General features: G+C 39.8%; 1 long non-coding RNA gene across 1 annotated transcript; it reads right to left on the minus strand.

Moving 5' to 3' along the window:
- Window positions 1-1,355: 1,355 nt before the first annotated feature.
- Window positions 1,356-2,885, minus strand: LOC120324326. The gene is made up of 2 exons (XR_005565553.1): window positions 2,834-2,885; window positions 1,356-1,633 (listed from the first exon to the last, which is right to left on the minus strand). It is a non-coding gene; the product is annotated as an uncharacterized LOC120324326 (long non-coding RNA).
- Window positions 2,886-10,554: the final 7,669 nt, after the last annotated feature.

Here is a 10,554-nt window from a genome sequence, read left to right on the forward strand (position 1 = left end):
AAAGAAAATTCTCCTGCTTGCTCGCCTTCATTTTTTTCAGCATACAGAGATTCAATCGGATGAGCTGCTTAGTTAAAGGTCAAAATCAAACTCTTTCCCACCCTTTTTCATTTTTTCACGACCAAATATTTTATTGGCTCTAGTACACTGAAAAGAGAGGGAGAAAAAGGATCAATATAACCTGAGTAAACTAAAGGCTATCCTTATTTTTAAATAACTGTGAAACTTTTTCAGCACTTTTGGTTTTACTTTTTTTTCAGTAAATTCACATATTTCAATTGTATCTGAACTTACACTGTTTATGTGACAGAGGCAACCAGGACTGATTCAACTTTGGAGAAGGGTAAGACAAATTTTGCACTGATTTACACACCTTACAATTCCACTGAAACCCATATATGTGCACATCTGCAGAACACAGTCCAGTCAATCACTACATGCTTTTTTGAACAAATACATGCATGCACACATTTTTAGTCCTTTGAAGACTTTTCTTTCAAGGCCTCACTTAATTTCAAGTTACAGCAAGAAACTTTCAGTATATTTATCATCAATCCACCCCAGTCTGCATAAAATGTGCAGGGTCAATAGCACCAGCAGAGTGAGTCTACCTAGGTGCTGGAGATGAAAGGCCAGGAAGGGCATGTTATTCCTGATAAATGAAATCTGCCGCTGCTCCTCCTATTTCTCTGCAAAAAGCTGTGTGTCTTTCAGAGTGGTGTGTTCAGATTGGTATAATTATAGGCCACCTGCTCTTTAAATGATAAGGAGAAATAAATGAATTTAATACTGACAGCTCGTTAATCCATTACCTGGTAGCCACTGCGCTGAGGCCTGATCACAATTTACAAAAATTCATGCATACTTGCCTGAAGCCTTATTTAGTAATATTTGTGCAATCTATGAATGAACCCAACCTAGAGTCATATATAATAATCATAATGGGATTAACTGGAAGATATTAGATTTCACCTTCTCACAACCCAAGGAAAGGTTTTTCCCATTATTCTTTCCAACATGGTAACTAATATTAAATTTAATGCATGGCAAAAACGTAATAATTTTTTCTTCTTCTAGGAACTGAAACATATAATCTGGTCCAAATGGACAATCCTTTGGTATTTATGGATTACACTTAATTACAAGCACTAGAATTAGTGGTGAGATCTAAGCTTTTTTCTCCCCATCCATTTTTTAATATTGTTTGTATTGTTATAAACAGATAATATTTTTCTACATGTACCTGCAGTTATTTTACATTCATCAGCAAAACTTTTCTGGCTCTATCCTAAGTCACTACTGCATGGGACCTGCACACTTAAGTCATGTGAAAAAAGACTACGTATTACTCAGCCTGAGGAAGATCCCTGATTTTAATCAAATCACTACATACACCAAATTCTCAAAGATAATTGACTGGAGAGTGCAGACTTTCTAGGGAGCAGAGTTGCTTCGTTGGTCCTTCCAGCTGGTGGTCACAGCCCAGATCTGACTGGTAAGCCATGCAGCCATTGGGATAGTGCAGGGCTAATGAGCCTCTTCCTGGGACCTGCCTGTTTGGGCACAGTGCTGTGCAGAAGTTGACCTTAGAGATGATGATCAGCCTCTGACTCTGACCTGCAACCTGGTGTCCCTGGAGCAGAGGAACAGAGGAAGAATAATGTCACTGCTTGCATTCCTGGTAGTGGACGCGCGGTTTGTTTCTGCAGGTGCTTGGTGACTCTACGAGTCACCCCTTGTAGAGTCAGGAAGGATGCCCATTCCTGTTGACTACATGCTTTGTTTCTGGGTAAGTGCTCGTCTCTCTCTACCCTTTCTACAGAAGCACCAGTTATGGAACATGAAGAAACCAGTTGACAAAAACACAGAGAATCATAGAATTGTTTAGGTTGGAAAAGATCTGTAAGTTCATTGAGTCCAACCATTAACCCAACACTGCTAAGTCCACCACTAACACATGCCCCCAAACACCATGTCTCTATGTCTTTTAAATGTCTCCAGGGATAGTGATTCAACCACTTCCTTGGGCAGCCTGTTCCAGTGCTTGGCAACCCTGCTGATGAAGACATTTTTCTTAATGTCCAATTTGAACCTCCCCTGGGACAACTTGAGGCTATTTCCTTCTGTGCTATCATTTGTTTCTTGGGAGAAGAGACCAGCTCCCTCCTAAATACATCCTTCTTTCAGGTAGTCATAGGGAGTGATGAGGCTCTCTCTTGAGCCTCCTTTTCTCCAGGCTAAATATCCTCAGCTCCCTCAGCTGCTCCTCATAGGATTTGTGCTCCAGACCCTTCACCAGCTCCACTGCCCTCGAGAAGCTATGTCTGAGCCACCCAGAGCCACTATGTTCATTGCAGAGGGTTCTGGCTCTCACGACACTGAAGTGCCCCAGGGAACTGCCAGTACCTTTGAATTTCAAACGTGTGGCACGTTGCATTGCTTCTCTGGATCACATGCTTCTACCTATCCATAATATTTTATATCTTAAAAGAAAGTCAGAAAGATAGGTCACATATAATGGAACTAAATAAATTTGTTTTGGAGGCTGTATGATGAAATCACATCTTTTAGATAAATACTTTTAAAACACACTAGCTTCAGTACAAATCATGAAAAATTGAGCCCTTTCAGGTCATAAAATGAATACAAATAAACAGTTTGTTGTTTTGCTTTTTTCTCTCCATATGTGAATAATCTAAAATGTCCTTCTGATTGAAAGTGTGAGTCACAAAGACTTTCTACTGCTGTGAACAGCATCAAGAACAGGTCAGATTGACCGCATGTGATTCAGTGTTGTTAGGGGTTTTAAAAGCAAAAAAAAAGGTACAATTACCTGATGCCTGGAGCTCATTTTGCATTGCTAAGTTGTTATGTCTCTGTTTCTTCTGCTTACGCCTGCTGTGTGAGAATAACAATGTTGTTTCATGAGTACTTACATGCAAAGTGCCTTTAAAACCCTCTCTGCTCTTCTTCTCAGTGCCAAAACTGAGTTAAACATTTACCTTTTTACAAATCATGGAAACAAGGAATCAACCCCCCGCCTCTCCCTCCACCATGTGACAGTCCTTATGAGAGAGCACAGAACTTCATCAGCCAAAGATTGCTTAGAAAAATGGCCATATAATAGCCAAGGAGACACGCAACCTACATTTTACTTTGGTCATGTACCAGCAGCAGGCATCTGCCTTCTGGGGCCAACAGGGAGTTCTGGCATCGTGTGGCCAGCAAGCAGGGAAATAAAAGTTTGTAGTGTGTAACCAATAACTGCTGATGGCGCAGTAGTTTGGCACCAGTAAAATCCCCCCTGAAAGTGAATTTTACTTGTGCCTGCTTTTCTCTTTGCGCTAACTGACAAAAGACAGAAATCAGAACAAAGGGAAAAAGCAGAAGAATCTGCTTTTCCTTCCATCTTATTGCATGAAAGAATGAACCTGACTGCATATAAGGAGTAGCCCATGGATGACAGGGAGGAAGGCATGTTGGACTCCAAGGGATACTCTAACTCTGTGGGCATCCCTCTTTCTAACTTCCCAGTTAACAATTAACTATTCCTGTTGGGCTTCAACCTTTCTTTACCTAACTTGGTCTGTCTTTCCTTAGCAGGCAGCAGCAATGGTTTTAATAGATGCTGGGACTAGAAATGCAATATTCAGTAATTTTATAGAATATATAATTTTATCTCATGGCCAAGGGGCAGGATAGCACAGCTTCCAGCAGCAAAGAACACATGAAATGTCACTGGTGGATTTTGTGATGAAGGAAATGACTAAGAAGCATTCTCAGAGTGGACCCCATGTGAGGTGTGTACCAGGCACTCCTGATAAGACATCTTCCAATCCCCACAGTGGACATTTTAAAACCTGCTATCTTAGCACTTAACTTCAGCTAAGAAGTACAAGCATGTGATTTTCATTTGAAAATATTCCTTGAGATGAGCAAATGCGGAATAAAGTAAAACAAATTATTAACTAGCATGGAGGCCTCACTGACATTGCCTATTTTTTCTACTGGAACGTTCATGTCAATCCGTTGTTTTCTTTTCAGCTTCACGCAGTCCCATTAGGTAATGTGGTATAAACAAAAAGAAAAATTTCAGCACCAAGGGCTTTTTCTGTGATTATCCAAATCCTATTAACAATGCCTAAGGAACAGGTTTACTATTGGGTTTTACTGCTGTAATATATATGTGCATGCTTGGGGCATACATTTGAAATTCTCCAATCTGTATTAGCTCCTGTATTACTCAAGGTACAACTAGATGAAAGAGATTAGGCTCAGTAGCTGTTTAAAATTCAGCAGCCTATCTATCTACAGCATGTCTCCAGATATTTGCCAATACCGCATTGAATAACTGACCATTAACAGTATTTTCTCACAATATTACTCTTTTGATACTGTCCAAACACACATGACATAAGATTTTGGGGAGCTGAAATATGGTTTTAACCATACAATCCACCTGAGCAGCTATAGCACAAAAACATAAGACCAGTCTAAATTGCATGCTGCCTTAATTTCACTGATGTTATATTCGGTCAGTAAAATGGGACTCAAAAATAATTGAGGTTGTCTCTAGCTTATCTGGGTTTTTTTCAGTTTATTCCTGACACTACTATCTTCTGTCGTGCTGATGAGCTCAGAGAGTCACTCTCTAAGGATATCTCTGAGGAGCTGGGGCAGTCATCATCTTGTTAATTACACTTCTCTTCATTTTCTCCCCTTTTGTTACATTGCCATTCATAGAAGGGCTCAAGCAGAGAGGGTAAAAGTTCAAGAGAAGGGAAGCACTGCCGGGAAAGAAGATGTCACAATAGCCCGAGTGTATGGAAAAAAAATAGGGAGGGAGTCGTTCATAACAGGGTCTCTGTTCCCGTGAAGTCCATGCAGAAAGCTGTTTAGCAGTCCAGCATGCTATACACACCTGGAATAATGTATACAGCATGTGTATACATATATATGTGTATTTTATATGGATATTTTCTAGCCTCATTTATATTCTGACTTTGGCATTGTTTGATAGCAAAGCACATGATGGAGACTAGAGGAAAAATAAAAATTTACATTGCTTTCCAGTCTGAATAATTGACTTGCAGCTGTTTTTGTAGGACCTCTATGGGAGTAGTAGAAGAAAATGTAGATGCAGTAGAAGAGCTGATTTTAGTTTGGTTTCCATAAGATGCTGTATATTCACTGTAGAAGTGCTGGGTACTTGAGATGAATTCTTAATGATATAAAAGTTGTTTTTTTTGTTTTCCCACTTAACTATTTGAAATTACTGTTACATAGCTCAGAATTGTCAATAGTATAGCTATGCAGGCACAAAGCTGGAGTTCCTCAGTGTTGTTCCACATCCAAGCAAATAACTACAGCAGTTGAGGATTGCACTATCTGAGCTGTGTGCATAGAAATAAAAGTGTAGCGTGTCCTATATTGTGCTGTAAAAAATTGTACCTAGGATCAGTACAGAAGCAAGTCAAGTGCTTGAGGTAAAAATGGTATTTTAAAATTTGACATTCGTCAAAAATGTTTCTGTCAATTAGACTCATGAGCCATGCCTGACATTTCTAAAATCACTGTTAAAATCACAGTTGTGCTGACATCAAAGATGAGTCTGCTCCAACTCCAGTGGGGCCAAGATTTCATTTCTTGATGTCAGCATCTTTGAATATCTACATCTCAAACTCAGTTGTGTGAGTTATCACGGCAGTTCCAGTGCATTTTCAAGTGTTGGATCTGAAGGTTGCTCTGTCCTGAGGTAAATCGGTATGTCTGCCATCTCTAGAAAAATAACAAAAGTCTCTGAAACCTTTAAACATCATTGTGGATATGTCCTGTGCTGTCACACTAATGTTTCTCCTTGCTTTGAGAATGACAGCAGAGCAGTAAGGAACTCAATACAGGGAAGTGAAAGTGCATATATATATTCCTTGTGCAACACTTGAAAGACTGAAGGCATTCATTGTGGATGACAGTTGTGTTATTTCATATAACTCATAACCAAATTGTCTGTATCTGTAATACCTCATGTTTGTACTTGTAGTTCAACCTAAGTGCTTTAGGCTTTTTTCCACATTTTCTAATTAAAAAGACATTTTCAAGGATTCAACAGTGCTGAGTACAGGGGGAAGATCACTAAGGCTGTGGCCACCAAAGTCCTGCTGGCCACACTGTTTCTGATACAGGCCAGGATGCCATTGGCCTTCTTGGCCACCTGGGCACACTGCTGGCTCATGTTCAGCTGTCAACCAGCATCCCCAGGTCTTTTTCTGCCAGGCAGCTTTCCAGCCACTCTGTCCCAAGTCTGTAGCACTGTCTGGAGTTGTTGTGAACCAACTGTAGCACCTGGCACTTTGCCTTTTAGAACCTGATACCACTGGCCTCAGCCAATTGATCCAGCCTGTCCAGATCCCTCTGTAGAGCATTTCTACCCTCCAGCAGATCAAGACTCCCACCCAGTCAGTTTGGTGGTGTCTGCAAACTGACAGAGGGTGCCCTTGTTCCCTTTGTCCAGATCATTGATAAAGGTATTAAATAGGATTGGCCCAAGTACTGAGCCCTGTGGAACACCACCTGTGACCAGCCACCAGCAGGATGTAACTCCCTTTACCACCACTCTCTGGGCGGCCAGTTTCTCCAGGAGAATGCTGTGGGAAATGGTGACCAACGCTTTACTAAAGTCCAAATAGACAATATTCACAGCCTCATCTGCTAAGCAAGTCACCTTGTCATAGAAGGAGATCGGGTTACTGAACTTAAAACCACCTTTTTTGATGGAATACAAGATAAATATCAACTATAATAAATATGATAGCTACACTTATAAACTATAAAATGACATACATAACTTCTATGTGATGTAGCGATAAGTACAATATCCAGCACTTCCCCCCCAAAAATGTAAGAAACATTTGATATCCCTTTTTTTTTTTGGCTTCTGTCCTATCTTGTAGATACGGTTTTGTACCTCTTTTTCTTCATCCAATAAATCCATTTGCAGTTGTAGTAACCTGTATTATTGTATAGTAATAATAGTCTTGCTGACATTCAGACCTGACTTAGTGGAGAGTCAACAACGGCCCAGCACTTTAAACTGAGTAAGAAAAGGGATTGTTGAAAAGAAAAGCAACATTTCCTTTGAAAATCAAGTGATGTTGAACTGAGAGTATTTCTCAGACTACTGTCAATGGCCTTCTAGACAATATGGGAAGACTCCATATGAGACACTGTGTACAATTGTCATGCTCCGTAATGATGGAAGAAGTACTAAGATAAAAAAGGAACAGATGCAAAAGAAGAATGAATAGGGCAATGGTTAGAAAGCCTAACCCACTTGGCTTGTTTTGTCCTAGCAAAATGAGAGCTAAGGGAAGACATGTAATGGTGGCAAAAAATTAAGTAAATACAGACTGTTGAATGAATCTGTGGTTGAAATTGAAAACAAAAGTCCCATTCAAGAAATTAAGTTCTAGAGCAGAATCTTATTACCACACATATGGGTAAAAAATTTAACTTGTATTATATTGAACTTGATCTGTTTTGATGGAAATGCCTTGCTTTTCACAGAATGTATAAATCTTACTAACAGTGTGATACAGTGAAAGGATTCATTTCAGAACATGACCACAGCAGACAGAGGATCCATTTTCCTCAGTGGTCAGCTGCATTCAATGCAGCGACAAATTGGACTGTCACTTCATGATCTCTAAAAAAAGGGCTGTATTACATGGCCTCATGTTTTGGTTTTTTGTATGTTCTCTTAGCTGAAATGAAGACAGTGGTGTCCTTATGGATCTCCATTTTGTTAGGAAAATAAGAGTATTAAACAGTCACTTTTGCAGTGAAAATGGGAATATTCCATGTAATTTTCCACAATCAAACTTCAATAGCTCTGTAACTTTGTCACAATTAATTACTGGTGTAAGTACAAAAAGAAATTTCCAGTTAAGAAATTCCAGTTAATACTTCCCTGTCATGCCCTTGTAATACTCACAAATATAAGTTCTATAGACATAACATGAGTGATTAAAAAGGCCTTCAAGTTGTCAAAACTAGAAACATTCACAAAATAAATGCTACTTATTTCTGTTCTTCTTTTTTGAAGAAGATCTCCCAGTCCAGTTATCAGTCCTACTATAATCAGGAGTCATGTATTTGTGCTATGTACAGAGATATATGCACATTATTAAATATTCAAATGCTGCACACACATATGTATGAATTGGGCAAGTTTTAACTGAGAGAGAGGGACAGAAAATGCAAGTTTACCTAAATAACAAAATTATAGGGAGTAAATATTGGAGTATTACTGAGGGAAGTATTGCACAGTCCTTTACTACAGAACAGTCAATCGCTTTGACATGCACCTGTGTCCCACTCTAAGCCCACGTCTATCTGCATCTGAACCTTTGCTCCTTTTCTTCCTCCAGTTCCCAATATTACCAGATAGAGTTATCTCCTTTTGTAAAACTAGTTTCCAAAGAGAGCTCGACTACCTGTCCATTAGGTAAAGATGTCAGTTTAGGAAGATGAAGGCAAAACTTGTCGGTGCAAATCAGTCAACATAGGGTCACATCAGTCAGCGTGTTGATTCCATGTTGCCCTCCAAATCCCTTAGATTCTCCATAGTGGTGTGTCTTTTTCATTAAAATATTTCAGCACAACTGATTTTACTCTATATTAAAGCAAAGCAAAAAATTAACCTGCATAATTTTCAGTAAACATATTTGCATTTTATGCAGATTTTATATGGGCGATTCTACATACACAGCTGCAATTGCAAACAAAACCTGCAGTTGGAACATCACTAACCTTTATATAAATGGAGAAAACAAATGCAGTTAGGCTACGTTTATGTCAGCTGTCAACTACCACATCACTCATGAATTTGGTCAAATTTAGGTCTCAATTGCAATCAGAGTGAGTGGTCTATAGATTCCTTGATCTTCCCTTTAAAAAATTTCACTATAACTGTCCTTTCATTTTAAAATGAACCACCTCCCTCTTTTTTTTTTTTTTTCCTAATGTTCCTCTCTAACTTTAAGTTGTGACTTCAGTGCTCTTCTGACACAACCTGTGGACTGCCACACCGGGAAAGGGAACAGTGTTTCTTTCAGATTGCAAGAACACTTCAGCTGATTGTTAGACAATGTTTCAGCTGATGAATTATCAGATTAAAAAGGTGCTCATGTAGAACATGGCACCGGCACAGCCTCGACAAATATAGACTGCTGTTTATTTTTGGAAAATCAGCCTAGGGCTATTGTGGTTGGCTTGCTGACAGACATCATGTGTTGCTATTCCAACAGAGAAATGCTAAATATAAAATCAACGAACCCAAGGGTTTGGAATTATACTTAAATTTTTAATAAGTTGTCAAAAACCCACTTTACAACCTTCATTTAAAATTGGACTGAGCAGCCCCACTGTAATTTAATAAGTATTTACACACTGGAAATGCCAGCAAGGGGAAGGCTGGCAGGTCTGTAAACCTCCTCTATGAAAAGAATTTCTGCTGGTTTATTCTGTGTCATTTTGACACAGAATAAACCAGTAGGTTTATCAGCCCCAGATGGTCTCACTGGATGGCCCACATATGGATTTCGCATCCATACCCTCCATCAGATATTCAGCTCCTTTCAGCATACTTGTGTGATCCAGACTCTGGTTGCCATACCATAACCTCAGTGGTATGACTGCATTTTCCTTACCTCTTTTCTCTCTCCTTTCTCCATGGATCTTTCCAGCCCCCTCAAACACCGAGTGGTTTGAACAGCACCGTTTCATTCCTCCCCTCAGCAAGGCTTGCAGTGCAGCTTGCAGGAGCCTGAATACAGCGTCATAGCCCACACAGGTTTCTTGCTCCACAGATGAGGGGACTGTGGTTTGCACCTCTCGAGCAAGAAGAAAATTACTATGATGTGCTTTTTATACATCAGTGCTCTGTAAAGAGTTGAAAACAATGTGTACCAGAAGAGACTAGCTATGTTTGCATTGCTGTCCTAGGACTACTGCACTTGTTATCCTTGTGTGTTATAAATGGCTTCCTTCACACACTTAGGCTCTAAGCAGGTAATGTATGGTACTTAAGCATACGACAAGGTGCAGAATAAGTCTCATCTAAGCAGAGTTCTGGATCCTTAAAATGAATTGTCCTTGTTTCACAAACGTGGGTCCTGCAAACAGTCTGAAGTGCCTACACGTGGCCTTTGTGAAGAAAAGCTACACCAGCCCTCTTCTGTTTACTCATATTGAGGGGATGGGGCAGGAGGGATAGGCAGGGAAACAACAGAGCAGATGAAGAAATGACAGAGGTTACAGTGATGTGGGAGCTGAGCTCTTTTCCAAGAGATCCTTGTAAAAACTGGTGGTAAGCTGGACGATGAGCCAGATAATCAATTGCTATATGCAGCATTTGTGTTGACAGCCCAAAAGTGAAGGTTATGGAATGTGAGGGATTTCTGGCCATAGCTAGCTCACTGCCACCACGTCTTGGTGATGCCCTTGTACACTGCTTTCCTACAAAGGTGTCAAAGCCATGGGAACTGTTACACTTTT

Source organism: Pipra filicauda, unplaced genomic scaffold (assembly GCF_003945595.2).
Source record: "Pipra filicauda isolate LSUMZ 115617 unplaced genomic scaffold, ASM394559v2 scaffold494_size437340_pilon, whole genome shotgun sequence".
In the NCBI taxonomy this organism is placed as follows: domain Eukaryota; kingdom Metazoa; phylum Chordata; class Aves; order Passeriformes; family Pipridae; genus Pipra; species Pipra filicauda.